General features: G+C 30.6%; 1 long non-coding RNA gene across 3 annotated transcripts; it reads right to left on the bottom strand.

Annotated features, from left to right (window-relative positions):
- Window positions 1–2,203: 2,203 nt before the first annotated feature.
- Window positions 2,204–26,917, bottom strand: LOC134716280 (uncharacterized). 3 transcript variants are annotated; one of them, XR_010106861.1, is made up of 4 exons: window positions 26,741–26,917; window positions 18,797–18,944; window positions 12,638–12,782; window positions 2,204–3,618 (listed from the first exon to the last, which is right to left on the bottom strand). It is a non-coding gene; the product is annotated as an uncharacterized LOC134716280 (long non-coding RNA). The 3 variants fall into 3 exon arrangements; XR_010106860.1 differs by lacking the exon at window positions 26,741–26,917 and adding an exon at window positions 25,543–25,765 and having other exon boundaries at window positions 18,776–18,944; XR_010106859.1 differs by lacking the exon at window positions 26,741–26,917 and adding an exon at window positions 25,543–25,760.
- Window positions 26,918–27,341: the final 424 nt, after the last annotated feature.

The following is a 27,341-nucleotide window of genomic DNA, read 5'->3' as shown; positions in this document are numbered from 1 at the left end:
TAAAACATACTTATAAAGTCTTCTCCCCAATACAATATATATAACAATACAAATTGAACGTGAGCATTCATCATATAATATAAACAACATAAATATTACTTATCTATACTGAAAAAAATTAGAGGGAATGAGGAAAGAACGACAGAGATTAGGTTGATGCTGATAATGATGATGATGTGCGTTTTACCTATGTTGATACTATACTACGAGGAATCGTCTTGATCTCTTTATAAAATTGAATACTTGTTTAACAATTTGCACATTTTGATCATAGGAAAGAGTTCTCATGCCTAATCCTACGATATCTTTAAGAAAATTTACAGTGTTGTTTAAAACACTCTCTTTCGAGTCAAGATAATGTTAACCCAGGATAGACATATTCATTTATAATTTATAAGCTATTATCTTAATGCTTGTGAACACTGAGGGGTAATGAAAGCGGTTAATTTTAAATTGTGAATTACAGCTAATATTTAATTGTATAACGCTTATTTTTTATCCCTAACTTTGTAAGTAGAGGATCTTCATACATCTTGCATCATTGTTTGCGGCATAATTTGTCAATACAAGTACAGTAATACACACATCATTTTATATATTTGATACCTAAAGATATCTAATCAATTATTTGACATGGCCAAAAAACTGTCAAAAGTGAATGAACTAAGCTGTGTGAACTTATCTTTAGCAAAGGTTGAGAAAGACTGAATCAAAGCAATAGATATTAAGAGTATCCCCTGATTCAAGGGCTATTCTAAATAGGCCTATAGATATACGGTACCAGTATTGCATCCATTATGTTACACATCCCATTTTTTCAAGTTAAGGCAATTATCCTTTGTCAAACGGACAGGTTTTCGAATATAAAATTATTCTAGCTGAATATTTTTCAGCATAGGTATTTTCGTGAAAGCTAACACAACCTGATCAATTAGATTTTTTTTAATTTCTTTTGAAAGTACAAATTTTAATTGAATGTAGTATTCAGTTATTTAAATCCCCGACCTACACACTGCACATGATGTACAATACCTTGCATAGATGGACCCTTTAAAGCTTCCTGTACAGCTACATATAATTCATTAATCTTTCTATGAAATCTTCTACGATTTTCCTGTCCTTGTCATCGGAAATTACATCTTACTTTGAACAAGGAAATACTTAACATTAAATAACAAAAAAGAACCCACATCTTGATATTGATTAAATATTGAATGTAATAAACATAAAATTTTGTAGTAAAATATTATTATTTCGTAGAATAAAATTGAAGTAAATAAAAAATTTCATAGAAAAAGGAAATCATTTATCTCATACCATAATCCCAAGATATTTTAGGAAATTTTCTTCAGGCATGTTGTACACACACATATCTTCGATGAGTTTGTTTTAACAACTTTGCTAATCCTGTGATAATGTCAGACTTTTGGTGAATGTATGTATGTTTGCATGTTTGGTATATAATTGCCTTTTAAAGTTACTTTTGAAAATGTCCTTTTAAACAGCAAGAGGGATTTTCCATATACACTTTTATCCTGTTTGAGAAGCCATACTATCCGTATATTAACTTTTAAAATATAATTTCTCTTCATGAAAGCTGTGTATATTTTAAGATCTCCAGTGTGGAAGTTATTCCACAATACAAACTTGAATCAACTTTAGAACCGGCACAAACAATATCAACATATTTAAACTTCAGTGGTGTGTTGCCTCATTGGCCTTCATACCACATCCCCTTATTTTCATTTTTCATAATAAACCAACTTTTGATAAATAGATATTTGCCAATTTTGATGATGGTCAGAGAAACAAAACAGAACAAGTTGCATGCAACCTTCTCTTTATAACTTTATCTTCTTAATATTTATAACCATTTTATTAATATTTACTTCTGTTGTCTCAATGGCAATTATACTTCTCATTTTTATTATAAAACAACATTTAAATGCACCTAAAACCAGGAAAACTACAACATTACAGGGGTAGGTGATTTGACACATTGCATAAAACTCTTAAAAATCACAAATAACAACTAAAAAATCACAAATAACAACTAAACAAAAAGACTTAGTTTAAACAGTATTTATTATTAAAAAAAGTAAAATAATAAAGTATTACAATGTTACATGAAGTTCAAAATTGGGAATTCAGAAACAAGTCTTAAAAGACTAAAAGAAATCATGGCAGTGTTGTGTTTCATCTCCATGTAATTTATAGGATTTAATGTGGATAGCAGATCTATTTAGTCTATCTAAAACAAATCTAGACTCAGGGTCATGAAAGATTAACATATAGCTTAGACCCTGTCTTTTTTTTAAACTGGATGTAAAATCCTAGATGTCTTTTAGTTTTTGATGTGTACCTTAGATCTCCATTTAATCATCTTGATAAGAAAATCAATAGTTGAAGGTTAAACAGATTTGATAACATTTTAATAATGAGCTTTGTCAAAATGTAATACTGTACAATAAATATATATATAACATTGAACATAAAAAGTATAACAGTAAACCACTGACAATATTTAAACTATTACCATTTTACCATGAACTTCGGGCACACAGAACTATACTTAAAATAAAGGCTTATGAATTCAATGTTATAATGCTCATTTATTTTAATATATATATATCATATCTGTTCTTAGAGGAAATCTTCCGTACTTTGTACTATAGATATGCAATATTTTATCGGCAACAATTGTGCAAAACACAAGTACATGTACACTGTATCTGTTCAAAACTTTTTTTGTAAGACAGGAGATATCCTAAAATAATCCACTGGGGGTGTTTCTTGTCTACTTGCCAATAGTATACTTTAAAAAAAACGTAAAAAATCTTTCGCTTGTTTTACTTCTTTGATTATCTTTTTAAGTAACTAAAAACCAACATGCTTGTCAAGTTTCACTTGAATTTGAATTAATTTATCCCATTAGATTTGTACAGTTGACATATTCACTAAAAATAGTTTTGAACCATTTGAAAAACAATTTCATACCTATGAGCCAAATTATGATACCTTTAAATCCTTTTTGGCCAATTTACCAGATCCCTTTGTGATCCCGTCAGATCCTTTAGGGTCAATCTACCAGATCCCATAATTCAATCTACCCGTCTATCCGAACTAAATAACTGATTTCATTTTCAAATATTTTTCAAGTAAGTTGTAACATAATTATACTAATCTAAAATAGCTGTCAATCGTTTTAGATAACTTATCAAAATGTGTCAACCCTTGCATTATATTTTTTCAAATTAATTAATTGATAAATATGCTGGGTCAAAATTTAGAAAGAAATAGCTTTTTAATTGACAACCATTCACAAATATTGAAAAAAAAATCATCAATCAAAAGTGTGCTTTTAAAAATAAATCAATACATCATTATCAAAATGCAAACATCATTTTTGAAATTGGACCAGGGCAGATAATACCACAAAATGTCTACCCCGCAAATAATGTGAGTGGTTTAATTTTTGACTACAGTGTGTGTATGACAAATGACTTTTTCAAATTATATTCTCCTGGGTGACTTCAATGACTTTGTATCCTGGTTTTGCATATCTTTGGTATTGCCTCTTCTTTACACTCCCATTTCTTCTTCAAATGAAAGCATTCACTGCAAAAAATGAGAATTGATTAATAAATTTACAATGAGGGTAAGATTCACTTAATATTTTTATTAAGGTTCAAAGTCAATTAATTTTTTTCCTAAAGTTTTTCCAACATTTTTTATGAACAAAGACATCAATTTGTCTACAGAAACCATTTTTTACACTTCCATATTCTTCAGACACACATTGAAAATATGAGAACAAATCAAGATAGGTAAAACATTCTTCATTGTAAACAATTGGTACTATAGGTGTCAGACCACTGATTCAAAATCCAAATCTTTTCAACTAAATTTTGTAAGCTTTCTTAATATTTTACCTAAGTTAAACTTCATGAAAACCTGTTATATCCTGAACTGTACATGTTTTACCTTTCTACATGCCAATTTTCAACATGTGTTTAAAGTCTTGTATGGAAATACTAATGTTCAGAAGACAAGTACTGTTAATAATAACCCCTTCGATGTTTTGAAATCTCAAATAAGTATACTATTTGCTCAAATGGTGTGCATATATTTCTCTTGTAACAAAAGATTTATTTCTGCAATTTGTTGGTAAGTTTTTTAAGTCATCAATGACATCAAAAGCACTATTTTTTTTGTCAGGGAAGAGCAACTTTAATAAGTTCTAAATTGGAGTGGGTGAATTAAATAAGATATACTGTTTTCTTAATTTCTACCAGGAGGTGGCTATTCACAGCTTTTGAAGAGCTGTGAATACTAAGGTACTATCACAAACTGACAAAAAAACTGGCTGCAGTGTTATTGATCATTTTGTAATGATACTTGCATAGTATTTCAAAATCAGTTTAAGGTACATACGGTCATTAACTTATTCATTTATTTTAAATATAATACATCTAATTAATTATTTTAACAACAGGTGCCCATTTCCATCATTGATGATATATGACGTTATAATGTTGACGCTAATAAAGGTCAATAGTGGTCAATCTCAAATGTCATTACTGTTCAAATATCCGATAATCACGTTTAATTGATTTTTTTTCATCAAGATAACTGTGATTTGAAAGTTTTCTGAAGGTTTCAATGGGAACCTCGGTGGCATTTAAGCCATCCTGTTTCCCACACATTAGTCGTATACAGAAGTTCAGATTAGCGCTGTTATTTTAATAAGGATATAAAAAAAAAAAATCTGGAGGTTCGTTGAGAATATGTGTGATTTTTTTTTTTGGAGACCTTTCATGCATTTTTACTTGCTAATTTCATGAATTTGGCTCACCTAAAAAAGCTAATAAAATGAAATGAATGACAATTAACACCAGAATACTATGATCATTTGAGCCTAGTCTTAGCAGGTTGGTTGTCATTTAATAAAATTGAGAATGGAAATGGGGGATGTGTCAAAGAGACAACAACCCAACCATAGAAAAAAAACAACAGCAGAGGTCACCAACAGGTCTTCAATGTAATGAGAAATTTCCGCACCCAGAGACGTCCTTCAGCTGGCCTCTAAACAGATATATACTAGTTCAGAGATAATGAACACCATATTAATTTCCAAATTGTACACAAAAAACTAAAATCAAAATAACACAAGACTAAAAAAGGCCAGAGGCTCCTGACTTAGGACAGGCGCAAAAATGTGGCGGGGTTAAACATATTTTGTGAGATCTCAAACCTCCCCCTATCCATCTAGCCAATGTAGAAAAGTAAACGCATAACAACACACACATTAAAATTCAGTTCAAGTATAGTCATGTCCATATTTTGATTAATTTGGTTGTAAATAATCTCATTTTTTCCAAAGTGACCATCTAATTCTAAAACACAACTCTGCAGTTTATAAAAATATTGTGTTCTGTTTCAGTCTGTCCAAAATGACTTTTATTTGTTTTGTGAAGTGCCTTTGATCATTACAGTTCACCTTGTAAAATTCAGCCCAGTACATGTAGTATATTAATTAAGTGGTCATTTTTATAAATTTCCTGTTACAAAACTTTGATTTTTTTTCTAGAAAAATTAAAGATGTTCTTATCCCAGGTATAGATTACCTTTGCTATATTTTGCACAACTTTTGGGAAATTTTGGATCCTCAATGCTCTTCAACTTGGTACTTGACTGTTTGGCTTTATAACTATTTTGATTATGAGCGTCACTGATGAGCCTTATGTAGAAGAAATGCGAGTCTGGTGTACTCAATTATAATCCTGGTATCTTTGATAACTATTCAATACAAAACACTGTGTTCAGACTCTTCTTGTGAATTACCAACAGAAATACATTCAGAAGGATAGACTTGTAATTCCACTATAGCTGAAATCATTGTTTCAGTGAGAATTAAACGATTGAAAAATATAATTAAATCTAAATAATAGTTCTAACCAAATCATAAGAAGGAAATATATTTTTTTGTTTGATTTTCTAAGAAGTAAAAAGCACATTTACTGACCCTATAGTTCATTGTCCCTTCTAAATTCATTTCAAAATACACACAAATATGGTATTTCCATTACTTAATAATTAATAACCAAAAAAAATTCATGCCTTCATTATTATATATCTATTTTTTCCCAATTGACACCTTTAATTAAGATATATACAGACCACATTGTAGTACAACATAGACTGGATTTTCCTGCACTTTTTATACTACAATGTAATTCACACCTATCCTAATGGAATATTTATAAGGACAAATAATCAACAGAAAACATATTCATGAATTAAAAATTTCAAAGTACTGTCAATTCTATGGTTAAGAAATTCCAAAGTATTTTCAATTCCATGGTTAAGAAATTCCAAAGTATTTTCAATTCCATGGTTAAGAAATTCCAAAGTACCACAGATTCCATGGTTAAGAAATTCCAATTAAGTTTCCTATCTTAACATGCTTAAAAAAGTGCTTCGGAAATATATTTCATGTATTTTGTCAATGTGTAACAGTATCAACCAATAATTTTAACAAAATCTTTTAAAGGCCCAAATAGAAAGGGTCTTAAAACTCCTATGTGTGAGGGGTAAATGGAGATAGAGGTCTGTGCCCCTTTTCCTTGTAGAAAAAGGACCTGTTTCATTAGTATATCCATCTTTGCTTGCCAAGCCAAGGGATCCACTTCCCTACTCTCCACAGTAGGGAAGTAGAATGTTATCCTTGGCTAGCAAAGATGTAGTATATTAATATTGAGGCTGTCAGTTTGAATCCCATATGTGACAGGTGCACTAGGCTTCATCTTAATTGACAAGGATTGTCAGTTTACCAACCAAAGGATGGTGGCTCTCTCTGGCTTCTCCCAAGAATAAAAACTGAGAGTCAAGAAATAGCACAATAGTGCTGAAAGTGGTATAAAAACAAATCAATCAATCAATCTTGCAGGAGAGACATAAGTCTAGGCTATTCTTTTTATTTCTCTTTGGATAAAATCTTTTTTTCTTTTTGGGGGCTGTTTAAAGGAAATAAAAAATCAAGCAACCCCCCCCCCCATTTGACTCTCTGTATATGTTGGCTGCATCAGCCTACATGGAAAATTATAAAGTCAAGGTCATATGACATTTTTAGCTGTGAAGGTTACCAAACACTTTTTGCTGCTGAGTGGGAGAATATAAAACCATCCAACATCCTCATTCACAATTTGTGGTTTGTTTTTCCTTTTTTTCTTTTATTTTAGTGAATAAGTCCGGATTCAAGAAAAGTATTTTTCCTGTGTGCATGTAAAAAAAATCAGGGTCAAATCAATGTGCTGTTTTTTGGACAATAAAAGTCTTGGTCATTTTATTTTTTTTAAAAGAAAAATTGTAACAGGTTAACTCCAGCAATTTAAAAAATAATTTATTCGTTGATGTAGGCTGAACATCCTCCAAAGAAAACAAGGTGCTAAATGCAAAGTCTATACCAACCACTTATTATTAAACTTGCCAACAGTTCAAAACTCAACAGGTATAATACCCAAACCATAAGATTGTCTAATTTACTTACTATATAGTTAAAGCTGAGTGAAATGTATCGAAATTACAAACACACAAAAGTAGATGAAAAGATGAAAGACAAATTAAGCTATTGCAGTACATATATACTGTTACTTGATTTATAATAGCAAATAAATTTGCTTTTTTTTAAATTCAATAATTCATTTTGTTAGTTTAAAAAGGTAGTTTAAGCATCTATAGAATCATTATAAATGAAATTTATTTCATATTTGTCAAAAACTTATTTTTATTGACTTCAATAAGTTTTCATAAATTTAAGCTTCAACAAAATACAAAATCAAGTTAGATTTGTATGCCAAAATTTATCAAAACTTCATATTCAATTAGTATTCACCAGTTTTTCCTTCTTTTTCAACTCTTAGAATTTTGGAACCAATAAAAAGAAATGGATCAACAGAAAAATGTGTTAATCTGAAAGTTTACATAAAAAAAATTGAGCATGTTAAGTGGGTGTCAGGCTTACAAACACTGTACTCTTATATTAACTTACATGAAAGCTAAGAAGTGACAAATTAATTTTTAAAAATAAGTTAAAGTGCAACTAAAACAACATTAACAGAATTTTTAATGCAAATAAGAAAATTTTGGCAATAAAATTAAAAGCACACAGAAAGAGTAACACTAAATGTTTACAACAGTGCAATGTAGGTGTTTTGTTATTTAAGGAAATAATTATTTGAATTGGAGCATTAACTGTAAACATTTCATAGAAAAGCAGTCACCCTTACAAATATCTGTGAAACTGTGGGAAAAACTTCTATGACCTAACATAGTTTAAATGATGTCTTATACATGTATCTGTGTAATTGATCTATAACATGAATATGAGAATCAAAGTGACTTTTTATAATAAAACAACTGTTCCTGGTGTTTGATATAAAATTATAGTATTTTTACAATTGTCAAGTTCCTGTTACTGTTTCTTGACAAAATCACAATGTAATGAAACCTTGTTTACTATAAAAACAGTGTATTATTATCTTATAAAGAGAGGGGAAACATTTTTGAGGAATTTGTGGGTACATGGTGAACCACAAATTTAAGTGTTTTACTGAATACAAATTTCATACAGCCTAGTTTTTAAATTGTGTCATTAATTACTTTAACCTAAGATTTTTTCCCCATCTTCAATCAATAAAACATTTTATCTAAGTTATAGTAGTCAATACATTTGTTGCAGGTAAGAAATTTCAAGAAAAGTTAGATTGACTGTGTATACAGCCATCTTGGAATGTACAATAGCAATGTATAGTTGGTCTAGATTTTTGCCTAAATCTGCAAATCTTGAGACAAATTTTCGATTTCTGTGCAAGACTGTTTATTTGTATACAGAAAAATAAGGGATTTATTACATCAAAAATCTGGGCGATATCTTTTTGCGCCAAAAAGTAACTCATTTGCGCCACAACTTAATTGCGCCAATACTTCTTTTGCGCCACCTATTTTTCAAAACTATAGGAATCATTTGTGCCAATAAAATAATCCTGCAATTGCGCCAATTTTATTTATTTTTATATAACAGCTAAATGATTGACTAGGTCCCATCAGCAAAAAAATCCTCTGACATAGTACACAGAAAATAGCCTCGCATCCTAATACAATTATCCCCCTTTGTGGATCGTTACACAATACAAAGTCATCATCTTTGTTTTAATAACACCAATATCGTCCAATATTCTGAAATTCTGCTTGATTTATAGGTTAAGCCGGACGCAGATTTCTTCTCTCTCTATACATAGGCTGACGCATATATTTTAAATCTTTCTTTTCTAAATTTTCTTCTTCAATTTTGAAGATCTCTGAATTTATTATTTTTGAAGGTCACTCTGAAAACATATTGGTTGCTTTTCTTATGCTCGTAGATCTCAAAATTTTACGTTCTAATTTCTGGAGACTGACAATGAAATAATTATATTTCTTTTTTCAAATGAAAATGGGGTATTGTATACTGCCAAAATCTGCTGTGAAATTTTCATAAAGCAAAAATGTATTTTACACTCGTGATAGTTGACTTGTATTTGTATTATTATTTTAAGAAAAATTGTTTTATAGTCTCTCAAAACTCTTTATAAAGTGGTTGGTCTTATGTTTTAAAAAGTCTTGTCTTGTCTTGTCCTGATATTGGTAAAACATGTACAGTTATAAATGATATAGGTAAAAAATATTAACAGGTAAATGTGGCGCAATTTCATTTCATTTATTGGCGCAATTAATACATGTACCATCAAAATAAAAGAGAGTGGCGCAATTAATACCTTTTCTATTGCAATTGGCGCAAATTGATTCTGACCAAAAATTTAAACAAATAAGAAATATTTGTGATTTAGAATGAATTTCACTCTTATAGTAAAAGTTTATATTGGACCATCATTCCAAACTTTTTCCAAGAATTTTTAATTGACATTTGTTAACCTTATTCACTACATCAAATATATATGCAAATGTAAACATTTGTAATAGAAAGTCTAAAACATACTTAAAATACATAATTTATTACTTTAATTGTTATTGGTAAAGTTGAATTATTAGACTATAAAAGCCCTAATAGACAACCATGTAAGTTCACCAGGTACTGGGTTTTCCATGTTAAATACACCACATTAAAACATAGTTATTTCATTCTTTGGGTAAGTAAGTACTATATACAGAATCATTTTTTCAGGGGACTAATTTTACATTTTGCGAGGCACAAAAACTTTAAAGCCTAAAATAACAGGTACACTCATAAAAACTGTAATTGAATTATAATGAATTTCTTTCTCTTTGACTAAATTTGCCACCATCAAAAAAGGTGGGTCTGAATATGGAGTCATTAATTTCTTTACACTTTTAAGTTTTAATACCATTTTTCTCTATTCTTTATTCATATTGTCCATTACTATCTATTCTTTATAATTCAGTACCCCATTATTTTATATCCTCATTTTGTTGTCCTTTATTTTGCACTCCCTGCTTTAATAGTATTCTAAAGATTATCTTAAACCCCATTCAGACCCTCATGAAGTGGCATGACAATTCTTAGCCTTGGAATATTATTACCAAACTTGTTTTCCTTCATTTCATTTATCCCAGTAAATATCCTATAAACTCTAATAATTACTTATTAATTATTCATCATTAATGTACATTTACGTGACCATTTCCATGGCAGACTTTAATTACTTTCTTTTCATGATTGTCATATTTAATAACTTAAAAGAACATATACCATTTTCGTTTTCAATAAGATGATATAAATATATTCTATGTACGTCTAATTAACTTTTTATCGACAACAGAACTAGCATAAAAAACAAATTAGAACAGGTAGATTTTGTATGTTACATTATGATGCATACCAATAAAGACACTAGTGCTTTAGGCCATACACAAGATTTCTATCACACAGGTGAATCTAGGCTATATCTAGCCTAATTTGGGAACTATTAATCTCATTTTATTGTTCTCCTTAAATCGGATTATTGTTTTATTTTTGAATAGGATTAAGATGTAACATTAAATAGAATTTTAATCTCCCGAATTTAATCACTGATCTTAATATAAAACATTTTCATGATCTATAAATCCTGACTTTAATGTCAGTTTATGAATACTAATCTGATATTTTGCGGAAGTATAGTATAATATTATTTTGGTAAGATCTCCTTTACATATATGTGGTTTGCTGGTTCACCACTGTTTATAAAGTATAGATATTGGTATTCAGATCTGCACAATTCAAGCAGAAGATATTGTGGTTAACCTTTATACAGGTGCTTGTAAAACCAATTAACATTTGGTAATCATGTTCAATGAAAATAAATTAACAACCCTCCTTAGTTGAATTGTGTTTTCTTAATGCTCCAACAACTCAGTAAAGACTAATATATATATATATATTGATAAATTTCTAATCAAGTCTTAGATGGTTATCTTATTAGCAATCATACCAGAGGCAAATTTAGAGGGGGGCCTCCTTTACTGGGAAAACTGGTTGATTATATATGGAATCAGTGAAGCTTGACCAGAGCTGGCCCTCAGGCAGTCAATGGGCCCCAACTTATGAAAAATTCTTGATCCGCCACTGAATACCACATTTCCTTATTGTCTATTCAAATTATAAATGACAGTATATAAGTATTTGTTTTGTTAAAACCTTGTCATGACAGTTCCCATATTTGGGAGACCTTGTCATGCCAGTTCCTGTATTTGGGAGACCTTGTCATGACAGTTCCTGTATTTGGGAGACCTTGTCATGACATTTCCCGTATTTGGAAGAAGAAGAAGACAGTTCAAACAAAGTGATTTGTATACAATGCCGGTGGTGTAAGATAACTTTAAAGATGTATAAAAATAACATGTCATCCAAAATCAATGTCAATGGGCTCTATCAGTACTTGAAATAAGACTGGTAAATATAATCTTATTAAGATTCACTTCTTTCCTTATGTGTACATGACTACTCTATTATGGAAATCTTAAATTTTTCTATTTTTGACAGAAGAAAGAAAAAAACATTTGTCTAATTGATGTGTAGAGTATTACATGTCATGTGATTTAAGTGTTGTCAAGCTTGTTTAATATAGGGATATGAACCTTGAATGTATTGTGTAACAGAATATCTGATGTATTAAAACACATAATATTGAATATCTGATGCATTAAAACACATAATATTGAATATCTGATGTATTAAAACACATAATATTGAATATCTGATGTATTAAAACACATAATATTGAATATCTGATGTATTAAAACACATAATATTGAATATCTGATGTATTAAAACACATAATATTGAATATCTGATGTATTAAAACACATAATATTGAATATCTGATGTATTAAAACACATAATATTGAATATCTGATGTATTAAAACACATAATATTGAATATCTGATGTATTAAAACACATAATATTGAATATCTGATGTATTAAAACACATAATATTGAATATCTGATGTATTAAAACACATAATATTGAATATCTTTTTCAAAAATTTGCTTAGTGAAAATAGTTCTTGACAAATAGAGCAAAGAAGTCAATAATTTAATCTTAATAAATACTTGAAAATGCCCCCACACTTTTTACCTGTAATATGCTTGATAATAATTTTGGACTCAAGCCTGTTGTAATCTTTTGCATACTTTTGGAAGGAGTTGCTTTTCTTGTGTTATTTTTCTCCATAGCTTCTTTATACTTTCTGTCTATCCATTTAGATGATTAAAATCCCTTCCTGCAAAATCATATAATTTTATATTCAATCTAAAAATATAAAATAGCAATATGTTTTGCAAGATGTAAAAAAAGAGTGAGGGCCCATATTTGACTAAAAATAATAGCTGACTATACATTATGGGTTTTCACATCGTTTAAGGCCATAGGATGACCGCTAAAAGGTTAAATATTATATTAACTGAACTGTTTAAGATAACTGTCTCATTGGCAATCATTCCCTCTCTCCATATTTTTATTATTAATGTCATTGGCCTTATCCTTTTAAATAAAGGCAAAGCTAACACAGTTTTTCTACCTGCATCACACAAATATAATCAATCTTTCAGACAATGCCACACATAAGGTTAATATACTGTAAGCTTAAAACGAAACCCTGTAGTCAGAGAAAATGGGGATCAATGATTACTTTGATGACCAGAATGCATACATGTGATGGACTGTGAAACTCAGATCAGGAGATTTGGAAATTTTGGTCAGGAGATTAGGACTCAGATCAGGAGGTTTTTTATCGACATAAATTTTGTCGTAAATGTAAACATATGAAGTAGAAATTGTGTTTTTTCTACAAATTTTAATATGTTTAAAGTACCCTTATTGCCTTTCTATTTGAATAAAATAAAATATTAAGAAGAATCTGTTTCCTGTTTAGTTTTGTTTTGTTTTTGATAAATGATTGTTCACTGCTTGCAAATAAATCATTATATTTATCTATCTTATCTGTATAGATTTTTATTCATGTCTCCATCTCCTTATCATTGGTAAATGTATAGACAAATAAGAAAGAAATAAGCTCTACATGTTTGTTTGCAACATCCCAAGTCAAAGTGAACTGCAGTTATTTAGCAGTTTATTAGCATTCACAGTTCCCACTTGACAGCAGTTATTTGGCAGTTTATTAGCATTCACAGTTACTAAATATAAGGCAATGATTAATTTGCATAAGGGCATTCCAATAGCATTCCGTAGCTGTTTCTTAGCAGTTTATTTAGCCTTCACAGTTCTTTGGCATTTATTTTTAACGAAAAATTTAAATGAGATCTGAATATTCATGAGAACTGCTATAATAACAGCTATCAAATAATGAATATTCATGAGAACTGCTATAATAACAGCTGTCAATAATGAATATTCATGGCAACTGCTAAGTTATACATCCTAATATGGTTTTATAAACTGCTAATAACTGCTGTGGAATGCTATCAGATCTGCCAAAAGTTGCAATACAAAAAGGTGACACATGAATACCGGTAATCAATATACAGTGTACAAGATACGAAAGCAAAAATTATTAAAATTCTAATATTTTACTGTTAGTCTTTGTGAAATTTCAAAAAGTTGTACTTAAACATATAGTTGTAATTAGAGCAGTAACTATCCAATCTGATAATAGACTTAATTTTAAGGGAATGTAAACAAAAATGTGAGAAGCACTTACTTTAGCTGGTCTTAGACCCCTTATTAATTATGTTAGTGGCCGTAATGATATATAGGAACAATTAAAAAAGCACTTTAATTATCAAGACTTTTAAAAAAGCAACTTATTGAAGAGATATTACTGCTAAAACCAAAACATGACGGAATGAACACGACGTAAGAAATTTTGCTCCGACACAAAAGTAATATTAGTGTATTTAAATGTGGTTCTTGACATTATAGTTGTGCAAATCGATCAGAGATATGATCAGATGATTGACATTTATTCATTTTGATGGGAAACAAACGCAATAGGAATAATTCATCGAAAACAGGTTTGACCCCACCAAACAAAGCCGCGTCCAAAATGGCGACTCAAAATCAAAACATTTCAGATGTTCTCACTCAAGCACACGAATCACTTCACGGATCATATATTGATCAACCAGAAAACACAAACAATATTCAAATGAGTTCTAAAGACCAAACGTTTACATGTAGTCCAAACATTCCACTACAATGTCCGAGCAGGCCGATGTTACAGAGCACCCCCCTCCCGGGTTCACCAAACGGTCCACCACAGCAAATATTGACGCCAAACTTTTTACCTCCACCTCCACCTTTACCATCAGACATCCCAGCACACCTTTCACAACAAATGATATTCAATAATATCAATGACACCAACCAACGTATCCAACGACTTGAAATGACATTAAATCAAAGGTTAGCAAAGTTAGATATGTTAGATGTGTTAGATGCCAGGCTTGGAAATTTCGAAAGAAATATCTCTTCAATGAAAACAGAAATCGAAAACATTAAAACAGTTCAACAAAACCAATCCAAAATACTACAAAATGAAGAACAGCATCACCATAATATTGAAGAAAGGGTCAGACAGTTAGAACAAAATAATATGGGTCTTGAAAGGGAAAACTACGAAATTTCCGAAAGACTTCTAGAACTCAAAACCCACTCAATGAAATACAATTTAATTTTTGCTGGTATTCCAAATGTTCATGGGTATGAAGAAAACACCGAAAATGTACTACGTGATTTTCTTAATTACGAGCTGGGTATTGCTGATTCAAATAATGTCTCCTTTCAAAATGTACACAGACTCGGTGAACGACAGGATGGAAAACATAGAAGTATAATTGCGCGTTTCACATCCTATAATGACCATGAAAGAGTGAGAAAAGCTGCAGTCGAGAAATTGAAAAATAAACATGAATTTTCAGTGTATCAACAGTACCCACGAGAAATTTACGAGAGACGTAAGCAACTCATACCGAAGCTTAAAGAATTTCAACGTCAGAAGAAGAAAGTCAAACTTGTTTATGATAAGCTATATGTCGACGGCCAGCTCTATAACGAATTTCATCCTCACCAAGAGAATTACACAATACCTGGACAACCGGTGCGCTCGAATAATGAAAGTTAGTACAACACATCAGACAAAAATAAAGGTCATTCTACTGACAATTGTAATCAACTCAAAGTTACTTTTCTAAATGTATGTGGAATTAAGTCGAAATTGTTGAACCCTGATTTTGAACTGCTTATCAAACAATATGATATCTCAATTTTTGTAGAGTCTAAAACTGATGAACTTGACCATTTGAATTTACCAGATGATTATACTTTTGTAGCCAAACACAGAAAAAAATGTAACAAAAAGTCTGGTGGTATAATAATTATTTATAAAAAAAGTTTGTCAACATTTTTGAAATTTTTAAAATCAGAGTCAGAATTTGTTCTATGGGTTGAAATTTTTAAAGACCCTACACAACTACATAATTTGAATTCTTCTGTTTTACTTGGTTGTTTATATATTCCACCTGAATTTTCTAAATATTCATCAGATGAAGCCTTCACCGAAGTGGAAGAAGAACTGTTAAAATTTTCAAAACATACTGAAAAAGTTGCTTTGGTCGGCGATTTTAATTCAAGAACTAGGAAATTAAGTGACATTGTTGAAATAGATGAACACTTATTTGAGATTCTAGACATTGATAATGAAGTGACAAACGATCAAAATTTTATGTTATATAATCTTATGACAGAAAAAGGTATTCCTACTGAAAGATTTAGTTTAGACAATACACGTGTCAATAAATATGGTAAAAAACTTGTGGAACTATGTAAACGATGTTCAATTTGTATTGCAAATGGTCGTATTGGTAAAGACAAATGTATTGGAAAAACTACTTGCAAAGATGCAAGCCTCGTTGATTATTTAATTGTATCTCCGCATTTATTTGATGAAATTGTAGATTTTGAAGTAATTGAATTCAATCCCATGTTCTCTGATGTGCATTGTCGATTACATTTTTCGATTGACAGTGCACCTACAGTGGCACTAAAGACAGAACAAAATAATAATAAAGGTAATACTTACATCAAATGGAACCCTCAAAAGGCACCCGATTTTGAACAGATGCTCAGTGATGACACAGATCAAGTATTACAACAGGTGAACGGTGTACTCGATCATGTAAATATCGACGATGTCACGCCTGAACAGATTAACGGTATATTGCATGATGTAGGTAGCTCATTGATGAATACCGCATCTTCTGTCTTTGGTTCGAGAAAAAGAAAGCAAGAAAAACGAAGTGATTTTGAACCGTGGTTTAATACTGACTGTAAGATAAAACGTAATGAATTTCACAAAGCCAGGGATTCTTACTCAAAACGCAAGACAACTGAAAATAAAGACTCCATGAATAAAACAGCAAAGGAATACCGAAAGGTTCTGAACACAAATTTCAAAGATCACTCTGAGAAATGTTCCAGAGAGCTTAGGTCTTTATCTAGATCGGACACTAAAGCATTCTGGAAAACATTACATAAATATTCTAGTAGGCGAAAAGAAAATCCAGATATAGATATTGAACTATTTTATGAATATTTCAAAAAATTAAACGCTGGTGACTACGTCGGTGATGTTGAAGATGAGGACTTTGATATAAACGATATTTGTAATAATCCAATTTGTGATGAGATCTTAAACGGAGTCATAACTGAACTAGAAGTTAGTGAAGCTATAAAAGGCTTAAAAAACAATAAAGCACCGGGTTTGGACAAAATTTTGAACGAATATTTGAAACATTCGCCTCCTAGTCTAGTGTCTATCTATTGTAAATTGTTCAATATCATTTTGAATACAGGTATTATACCTGAAAATTGGACTTCTGGTATTATTAAACCAGTTTTCAAAAACAAGGGTTGTAAAATTGATCCTGATAACTATAGAGCAATTACGCTCATTAGTTGCCTTGGGAAACTTTTCACATGCATTTTAAATACTAGACTGAATATTTTTTCTAATGAACTGAATATTATATCTGAGAACCAGACTGGATTCCGTAAGGGATATTCTACACAAGATAATATTTTTGTATTACATGCACTTATTCCATCTAGATATATTTTTTAAAAGACAAGTGTTTGTAAAACAATGGCACAGAAATTTATTAGTCTAAATGTACATATTGTATATACCATTCATATCAAAGATAAACAGATTTATAATATAAACTTCAATTTAATCCTTGATAGGAGGTCTAGATTGCTAAAATAATTTTTAAATTTATATTTTTTTATTTGTCCCAAAACATTTAAATTCATTTAATCAACATCCATTTATGATTATTTGATTAAAATATTAATCATTTATAGTCTTTTTACAATTTACATTTTTTAAAGCAAAATAACTGAAAACAGGATAAAACAAAGGGAAGTAACAAAAATGTATTTCAATATTCCCAATACACATCGTTTTTATAACACAACGGCAGTTAGCCAGAGGTAAACATTGTTGATTACCAATATGTTTGACACCCCAGCTGTCAAGTGAAGCCAATTAATTATACATCTTCTTTGATGTACAGGTAAAATTTAACACAGGTGTCAATTACACCCGTACAGTAGTAAGAAATGATCAAATATGGCGTCTGAAAATTTTCATTCATGAAATATTTCATACACGGGAGTTTTTTCTCCTGAACGGGAGGACGGGAGGAGACCCCTGAAAACGGGAGTTTTGTACTCCCGTCGGGAGGTTCACATGTATGAGAATGAGGATAGCTGGAATACTTCATTTAAATACACCAGACACAATACAAAGGGAAAATGTGCTGTCATTACGAAAGGCAATAAATGCTAGCATACTGTGGATTTCTTATTATTTGTGGGGTACCAAATTTTGATAGATTTTGCTGGGATAGGGAAACATGATAAATTTTCAAAGAGGTTTACATTACATTTATTTAAAAGGCATGTATAAAACTTTGTAAAACAAAGAAATCAAATATCCACAAAATTTCTTTTTTTATTCTTAACCAACAAATGTAGATGGATCCACATTCAAATGTACATAAAACATGTAGCTAATGAGTTGCCCTTGTACTGTTAAAAAGCTGATTGCTAATCTAATAAAGATTAACTGAATAACTGAATTTAAATTATTAACTGTATAATGAAGCTGTGTATGTTAATATAATCCTGAATATGTAACAAACTTGAGAGCTCATTGTCCTTCCTATGTAGATCAATAGCTTACATAATACTTACTGTACATATGTATAAACTAACCACTATTATTGGACGATTTGTTTCCTTGTATAGATTCATGTGCCTAACAAATATATTGGCTAAATAGAGAGCCATTGTGTGATCTGCAAACATAAATCCCATGTTAGCCAATCACCTTTCAATGTCCTTAGTGTAATGCCAATGGAACCTGGAAAATATAAGAACCATTAATTCGTAGTATGACTTTTTTAGTTGAACTGTTGTCCAACAGTACACCTAAAAATGGAGTTATAACATTAACTGAAGCACCCTTGTCATATATAAACTGGCATAGCATGTATGTTATATGATATTCAATATTCTTCGTTGTTTGTTTTTAGGGATCAAAAGTAAACACTCCTTGTGGATGCTATAATACATTTTTTTTTATACCAATTATTAGTTTTTAATGTCAATTTGTCATTGTGTTAAAACCAGTAATTTGCAGACAGTAAGCAAATTCTCTATAATATGTAATTTTAGCTTACTGATCATCTAAATTTCCATTTTTTCCCATCTAGACTTCAAATCTGAGTTCGCAGTGAACATTTGGTGGTCTTGTATTTGCAGAAAATATTATTTAGGACCAAATGTTCCAATATATGTAGGTTTGAATAAGGTTACACAGATTTTTCACAACCTTAATATTGTTTCATATGAAATATTGATATGCACTGTAATTAGGAGATACATGTAATGTAGGTGACATCAATGATTGCTGTTTGGTCTTACAAACTTTTATTTTCAATTAAATTGGCAGTTACACTAGCTCTTTAAAGGAATTTAAAAAAAAAATCTTTTCAAAAACTTTATAAACTTGCTGGTCTTTTTTCTATTCAAAAATGTAGATGGCCATGTTCAATGGCAAATTGAGTTTTAATTAACAATTGAATGGTTCATTTTTCTATTCCAAAAATTTTCTAGGATATATTTTCTGTGGTTAAAATTAACACCTTGTGAAAAGTTAAATACTTGTTCAACAACGTACAAAAATAATAAGAACATTTGTAGATACAATATTCACTTGCAAATTGTGAAAAAAAAACTTATTTATATTCTTTATTGTTTATTTATAAGTTTCCTTTTACTTCAAACTTTAAATGCTTTAAATTCATATGTTGTCAATTGAATTTAATTCTTATAATCCTTAAATGGAGAAATCTTGCAAAGTGAAATATTATGATACAATTTCATAGGTCAAGTAAGATAAAAGAGGACCTCTTTTATATATTTCTTATTTTATATATCTAGTACATGTATGACACATATGGCTAGTAATATGATGCTTCTATCAATATGAAGTAGATATGTCACTAGTACTGATAATTCACTAGATAGATCTTATTTTGTCTGGTTTAGATTTCTGCACAACTAAAAGTCTATTGTTTGATTATTAACCCATTTCTTTCCAATAAAATCTGTGCAAAACCAATACTAAACATTATTTTTGCTTTGCTATTATTGATATTTTCATCTATAAAATAGCAATATTATTCCAAAATAGCATAAAACGTCCCGTTTATTTAATAAACTTGTCTGTTTCTGAACTACAGGATTAAATGAAGCCATTTTAAGCGACCCTGTAGCCATAATGCTTTATTGATTTTGCAATCATTGTCTATTTTATACAAACATCTCACGACTAAATGTAAAACATTGTATTGATCTCAGGTTGAATGATGACGTCAAAGCTTTACGTATGGCTTTCTCTCACAGATCTGACCTGAATACCGTCTGTACTATATTCAGGTCTAGAACTCTTCTTCACCTGCCCATTTCCTCACTTTTTATCAATTGTTACAAAAGGAAATTATCCTGCTACATAATTTCTCTTTCCTATCTCAAATTTACATGGAAACTCTTTAAAAAATGCATTTTCTGTTATATCTTTATCAATGAGTCTTCCAAAATAGCTGACTTTGACATCTTGAAAAATTAAGAATGATTTTTGTTGCCTAAGTATTTTTTGCACGTATATATATATATATATATATATAATTGTCTGCGGTAAAGAAATGGGAAAAGTAACATATTCCTGCATGAGCCAAATGATTATAGCAGCATTTTCTTTATGGTGCCTTTTCAAATGACTCTATGATTTAAAGAATTGTATGTTTAATAATGCATTTCTAGTGATGGCTGCTTTTTATTCTAATTTTCTATTTGTGTTTTTTGTTTCCAAATATACAAACATGTACATAAAAAGATTCATGAAGGTTCAAACATTCTTGATTTTTTATAAGGTTATCATAAAATTTGATTTAAAATAGTTAAACTTCACATATAAAATCTGGTATATTCTACCAATGATAAAGTCATTGTGGCACTGTAGTTGTACTATTTACAAAAGAAATTATCATTTTGGATGATTTATTTACTAAAAACTTGAGTTTTGTTAAATAAAATAAACATTGGCCACATGAGACAATGAGGCTTTTTTATGTTAAATGTGAATATATCTTTTCAGAACAACCTTTAAACAGCAAATTTGGCTAAAAATTGGAGCACATCATACTTTTGATCTTATTTTCAGTTCCCTTCATCAAACAATAAACAGAAAAAATTGTTTACTTTATGTAAATTTTCATATTTTAGAAAGTGAATATCTGTTTGCTTATCAGATATATATGACAGTCTATATTTTGAGGCCAATCTTTCACATTCCTACGTTTATCCTACATCACTAAAATCCATCTATTTAATCATTTAATATTTTTTCATCTTATCTTTCATAGATTTTATTGTTTCTTTAAAAGATTTTTATTAGAACAACAGGGTCTTGAGCTTCAATAAAATGCAGATTTGAAAGATATCTGAATTTTAATTAAAGTGAAATATCAAAAAATCAACATGAATTTAGGCTAACTGTCTGTAAATATACATTTCTAAAAACTAGCTTAAAAAATGTCCAGAGATTGATTTAGGGGGAGGGGGGATTTGGTGGATTATATAGGGAATCACTGAAGAATGACCTGAGTGGGTCCCCTCTTAGACAGTCATGGGAACCCACTTATAAACATTTCTGGATCCACCACTGATGTCAAATGGCTTTGTGTTAAAAATAAGTGAATAAATACTTTTAAAAAAAGTGTTGTCATGAATGGCCACCTTGTAGAATTTTAAAAAATAGTCAAACTTTGAAAATGATAGCAGTTGTATTTCAACAAATATTATAAACTCTGTCTTTGCTTTGGTTTTCAATTTTCATATGGAATTATTTCAACGTGAGTTTACTTTTTTTTTTAAACAATACATAATTGTGATTAAATATTGCAATAAACTAGGTCTTTGATTTGTAGAAAAACAGGGATTGATAACGTGTTCCAGTATTCAGGCAGAAGTTTATAAGTCTTAGCTCATATGGACAAATGATTTGTTTGAAAAATAAGTTAAAGGGAAATAACTCATTGATATAACTACTATTCTGCACCCTGATTAGCACAGGTGAAAATCATAAATGAGTAGGCATCACATAACCCACCGATATAAAATATTACATGACCTAGCTATAGGTAGCCAACATTTTTATGAATTAACACTTTGACAGTTTATGTTGCTGTCGTCATTGTTTCAATTAGAAGCAGCAGGTTTCAAAAGTTTAAATGTCAATCCCCTGTAACCTTTGTAAACCAGTACAGTATCCCCTTGATAAATTACCCCTGCTGGCTACACTCCTAACAACTGTAACAGTACAGTATCCCCTTGATAAATTACCCCTGCTGGCTACACTCCTAACAACTGTAACAGTACAGTATCCCCTTGATAAATTACCCCTGCTGGCTACACTCCTAACAACTGTAACAGTACAGTATCCCCTTGATAAATTACCCCTGCTGGCTACACTCCTAACAACTGTAACAGTACAGAATCCCCTTGATAATTACCCCTGCTGGCTACACTCCTAACAACTGTAACAGTACAGTATCCCCTTGATAAATTACCCCTGCTGGCTACACTCCTAACAACTGTAACAGTACAGTATCCCCTTGATAAATTACCTCTGCTGGCTACACTCCTAACAACTGTAACAGTACATTATACAGAGCTCCATCTAAAGAGATAGATGTTAGGTGAACCAAGTCTGATGGACCTTACAAGGAACATATATACCAGATATACTCATCCTTTTACTCATAATAAGAGAAAAAATCACAAAAAAAATTGAAAAAGAGGTCAAGGCAGGGCTTCCAAAACAGTCAAATATTCCAGACATTTGTGTAATGTCCGGTAAAAGTCCAGCTTGGCAAAGCATGAAACGGTCATATACTTTTTAGCTTTCAAGGTTTTTTCAGTCATTAAAATCGGAATCAGAAATAAAATGTCCGGCTGGCTCAAATATTTTTTGGAAGCCTTGGACCGTCAAGGGCAACAGACAAGTGGCAGGCAGAGTAAGGCAGCAACCATTTGATTTTAGGGGGGGGGGGGGGGGCTCTGGGTTTTTTTGAAAAAAAAGATTGTTTCCAGGTTTTGGTGAAAAAAAATAATTTGTTTTGGACCTTGAGAAAAAAAAATTGTTTGTTTCACCCTCATTTGCCACTATAAAAAAAAGTTTGCACAGAAAAAAAAAACATAGCCCCCCCCTGAAAATCAAACGGTTGCTGCCTAACAGCAACCAACAATCAATCAATCAATCGTTTTTCTGAAATATAAAGCTTTAAACAAATAATTTATATCCTTGCCACTAACAGATTGTATAATCCCTTTGTTACACATTCTGTTACTTTGGTTGGTGGCAAGACGAAAATAATACGTTAACTAAACTGTCTTTTTCTTGTCTGTTTTTCTGATAATGTGGACCTTTAAATTTAAATAAATTATGTCTAGATTTGTAATTCATGATGTCAATTCGTGATAGAAACCTAACTTGTCCTTGAACACTTCTATAAATCATATTATGATGTAATGATTTATATGTTACATTAATTTATAAATTAAAAATATAATAGTATAATATTGTAAGCTCAATACTGTTTTTTTTAAATGTGATTGATATTGATGTAATTCATCTTGTTATCACAGATGACTGAATTTGAAGTTTAAATCAATACTGCAACAGACTGTAACTGATTGATAGTCAACAAAACAAATCAGTTTAAAACATTGTCCTTAAATTTAAGTAATTGGTATTGTAAGCTTAATTCTGTTTACTTAAATTTGATTTTTGCTATATACAGTTGCATATTAAAATGACAATAATGGTTTACAATTTTAGCTAAGACTGACAAGAGTTTTCTTCAAAGCTTTATATCAATTGCATGGACTTAGTCATACTGCTGAAGAATAAAAGTAACAAATTCAAGAAGTCTATTTAATTATTCAAAGGTGTTTTTTTCCCAAAATATACAACCCATTTGAAAGATCGTTTGCAGCTTTAATTTAGAGATGCGCTCTCCATATATTTAAATATGTAGAACAAAATAAGCAGGTTTTAAAATAGTATTTAATTGGTGATTGTGAATAATTTTGAAAAATCTGGTTTTACTGTTATAAACCACTTGCAAACACAGTTAGCATAGGCCACAAAATAATTTTTGTTGTTGTATATAAATTAACTCATCATAGATACTAGGATTAAATTTAGTATATACGCCAGACCTGCATTTCGTCTACAAAAGACTCATCAGTGACGCTCGAATCCAAAAAAGTTAAAAAGGCCAAATAAAGTATGAAGTTGAAGAGCTTTGAGGAACAAAATTCCTAAAAGTTTTGCCAAATACAGCTAAGGTAATCTATGCCTGAGGTAGAAAAGCCTTAGTATTTGAAAAAAATCAAAAATTTGTAAACAGTAAATTTATTAATATTACCATATCAATGACAATTCATGTCAGCACAAAAAGTGCTGACTTCTGGGCTTGTTGTTGTATTTGCACCTTCCCACTGAACATTACATAACCAACAATCAAAATTGTATTTGAACCACAAGTTATATCAAGTTTTCAGTTAAAAGCAAATTTGTATGATGTAATAATTATACCCTAACAGAATATCGTTCATTGAAAAAAGCCACAAAACCACAAGTACAAACATACCTAGCCAAATATAAAACAGTTATAGTGCAGATTTATTGTGGGTCTCCTTGGGGTCTTAGCCTGACGCAGGATTGCCGATTTTTTGGAAGAGTGACACGTAAAAATCAAATTATTGTCTCGGGAAAATGGGAAATGAGGTCTTACGGGACCCAGGAAATTACAAGAAAATGAGAACTGCTTACATACATAGTGTAAGCGGGATACGGGAATCTGCCAAACAGTAAGTGGGATCTGGGATTGGAGCCCCCCAATGAGACCCCCTTTATTGTTATAATCAGAACTTAAACAGGTACCCAATCAAACTTTTAATGCAGTTATTAACATTATTCAGCATACACCAACAGGTACATACATGTACATTATGTTTGTACCAACAATTAGTATTCAGTTTTACTGTTAAAAACACAAACTAACAAATACCCAGGGCAAAATTATACTGTTATATAAATAGTTTTCAACATCACAAACAAGACATTGATCAGAATAAGATGATTCTCCTGGTTTTTCTGCTGCAAACCAAAAGCAAACCAGTAACCAGTCCAAATGACACTATAGTGTAACGCTGCTTCACACAAACCACAAGTCAACACCCACTGATCATATGATCTTTCATATGCAAAATATAACTCCTATAAAAATTATAAAAAAAGAAAATGTATATGTACATTGATTGCCAAGCATAAGTAATTTTCCATTAGTCATTATAAAATAGTAGTAAACTTTGACAATTACAGTTACCTTGAAATACACCTACAAACTGACATAGTTGTTACACACATCTAAACACCTACATGTATTATGTGTACAGGGGATGTTAAAGATTTAATGATAATTCAAGTACAAGTGTCAACACGTCCTCACACATTTGTTTTTCTTTGCGAACAGAGAAGTTAAATAAAGGCAGAAGCAGATTCTGGTGGGGGCGTAAATGGCTTATGTCCTGTTTTGATCGGGGAAAAAAAATCAATTTTTATGAATAAAATCACCAATCTATTATCTTATATGTTATCTTAAGGAAAATTTTGCACCCCTTTTCCTCAAATGCTTTATCAAATACTTGAAAGTATGATGAAAACAATTCCAATAAACACATTAAATAAACATCAAAGAAATATCACTTAGGTGAGAAAACTAAATTGTGGGCTTAATTTTGCAAGTTTATATTCATGCTTGTGCAACAATATCATGATTAATTTTGCCTATGCCATCGTAATAGCCTTTATTTTGCCATTTACTTTGTTCTAGTAACAAATGTGATTAATGTTGAGCAAGCCCTGGTCATTATGATCTTCACTTAACTTTCATCCTAAAGCAAAATGAAATTCTATAAGGGTATTTTTTTGCTTTATAACTTTTGCCCTAGCCAGAATTTTGAAAGAGAAAAAGAACTACTATAATCTACGACAGCAATATATGTCTTTCCTCTGTGACTTTGTCAGGGCACTAAATGTAGTACTGTAGATTCATTTATTTTCCTGTGTACCAATTTTAGTGGATTTATAATTTCGTGATTTGGCCGATGTCTGCATACAAAAGAAAATTTGTTATATGTTGAACATTTAATTTCGTGGTTCACCTGTACCCGCGAAATCCAAGGTATCCAAAGAGTAATGATGAAAACACTGTATTATGTTCATAGTTGAAAATTTTTAAAAATGAAAATTAAAGATAAATACAATGTATAAAGTTATATAATTGATGGGGAAGGAGTAAGGAAATTATATTGTATTGTTGGCCATATCATTTGATACAGGTAGCTTTAGTTAAGCTTTAGTATCAGTCTTTCATAGCAGTGGCGGATCCAGAATTTTCTCCTGGGGGGTTGGGGGGCAGCTCCAGTCATGCTTCAATGATTCCCTATATAATCAACCAAATTTTTTCCATGAAAGGGTGGGCCCCCCCCCCCCTGGATCCGCCTATGCATAGTGAAAATTACCTTTGTCTGTGTACTTTATATTTTCTGTTTAATCTAGCTCTGGGAATGGGACTGAGTATGACACCACTCATACTGTTCTCAAATAAGGCATCACATGATCCTCTTATCCCATCAAAGGCTTTAACTAAGGTTACAGTGACAGTTATCCCCCTTCATGGGCCTCTGATATACACCTGCAATATATCGTACACTGAATTACTCATTCATGTAAAATTATAATAAAAAATATATAAATAAAAAAAAAATATATTTAAAAAGATATTTATGGTTTACAACCATTATGATCATGTTTGTATTTGTGAATATAAATAAATATTAATAAAGATCAAACTAAACGTAGTGGGAGACTTTCTTTAAATGGACCATTTATCAGGTTATCTCAACCAGCCAACCTGAAACTTAAAATTAAAAAAATATTTTTACTTGAACTGTGGTACAACTATATTGTATTAAATCATCAATGATCATCAATGCTGGACAAAAAGTCAAAAGTTTCGTTCAGTCCTTGAAAGTCAAAATAAACATTGACTGATTTTTATTTAATGTCACAAGAATATTGGAGTAACTAAAATAAAAACTCTTGGTTTAAATAATATTAATA

The sequence above is a fragment of the Mytilus trossulus genome, chromosome 4 (genome assembly GCF_036588685.1).
Source record: "Mytilus trossulus isolate FHL-02 chromosome 4, PNRI_Mtr1.1.1.hap1, whole genome shotgun sequence".
Lineage (NCBI taxonomy): Eukaryota > Metazoa > Mollusca > Bivalvia > Mytilida > Mytilidae > Mytilus > Mytilus trossulus.
Note: the sequence above shows the minus strand (reverse complement) of the source record. Positions and strands in the feature narration are given on the sequence as shown.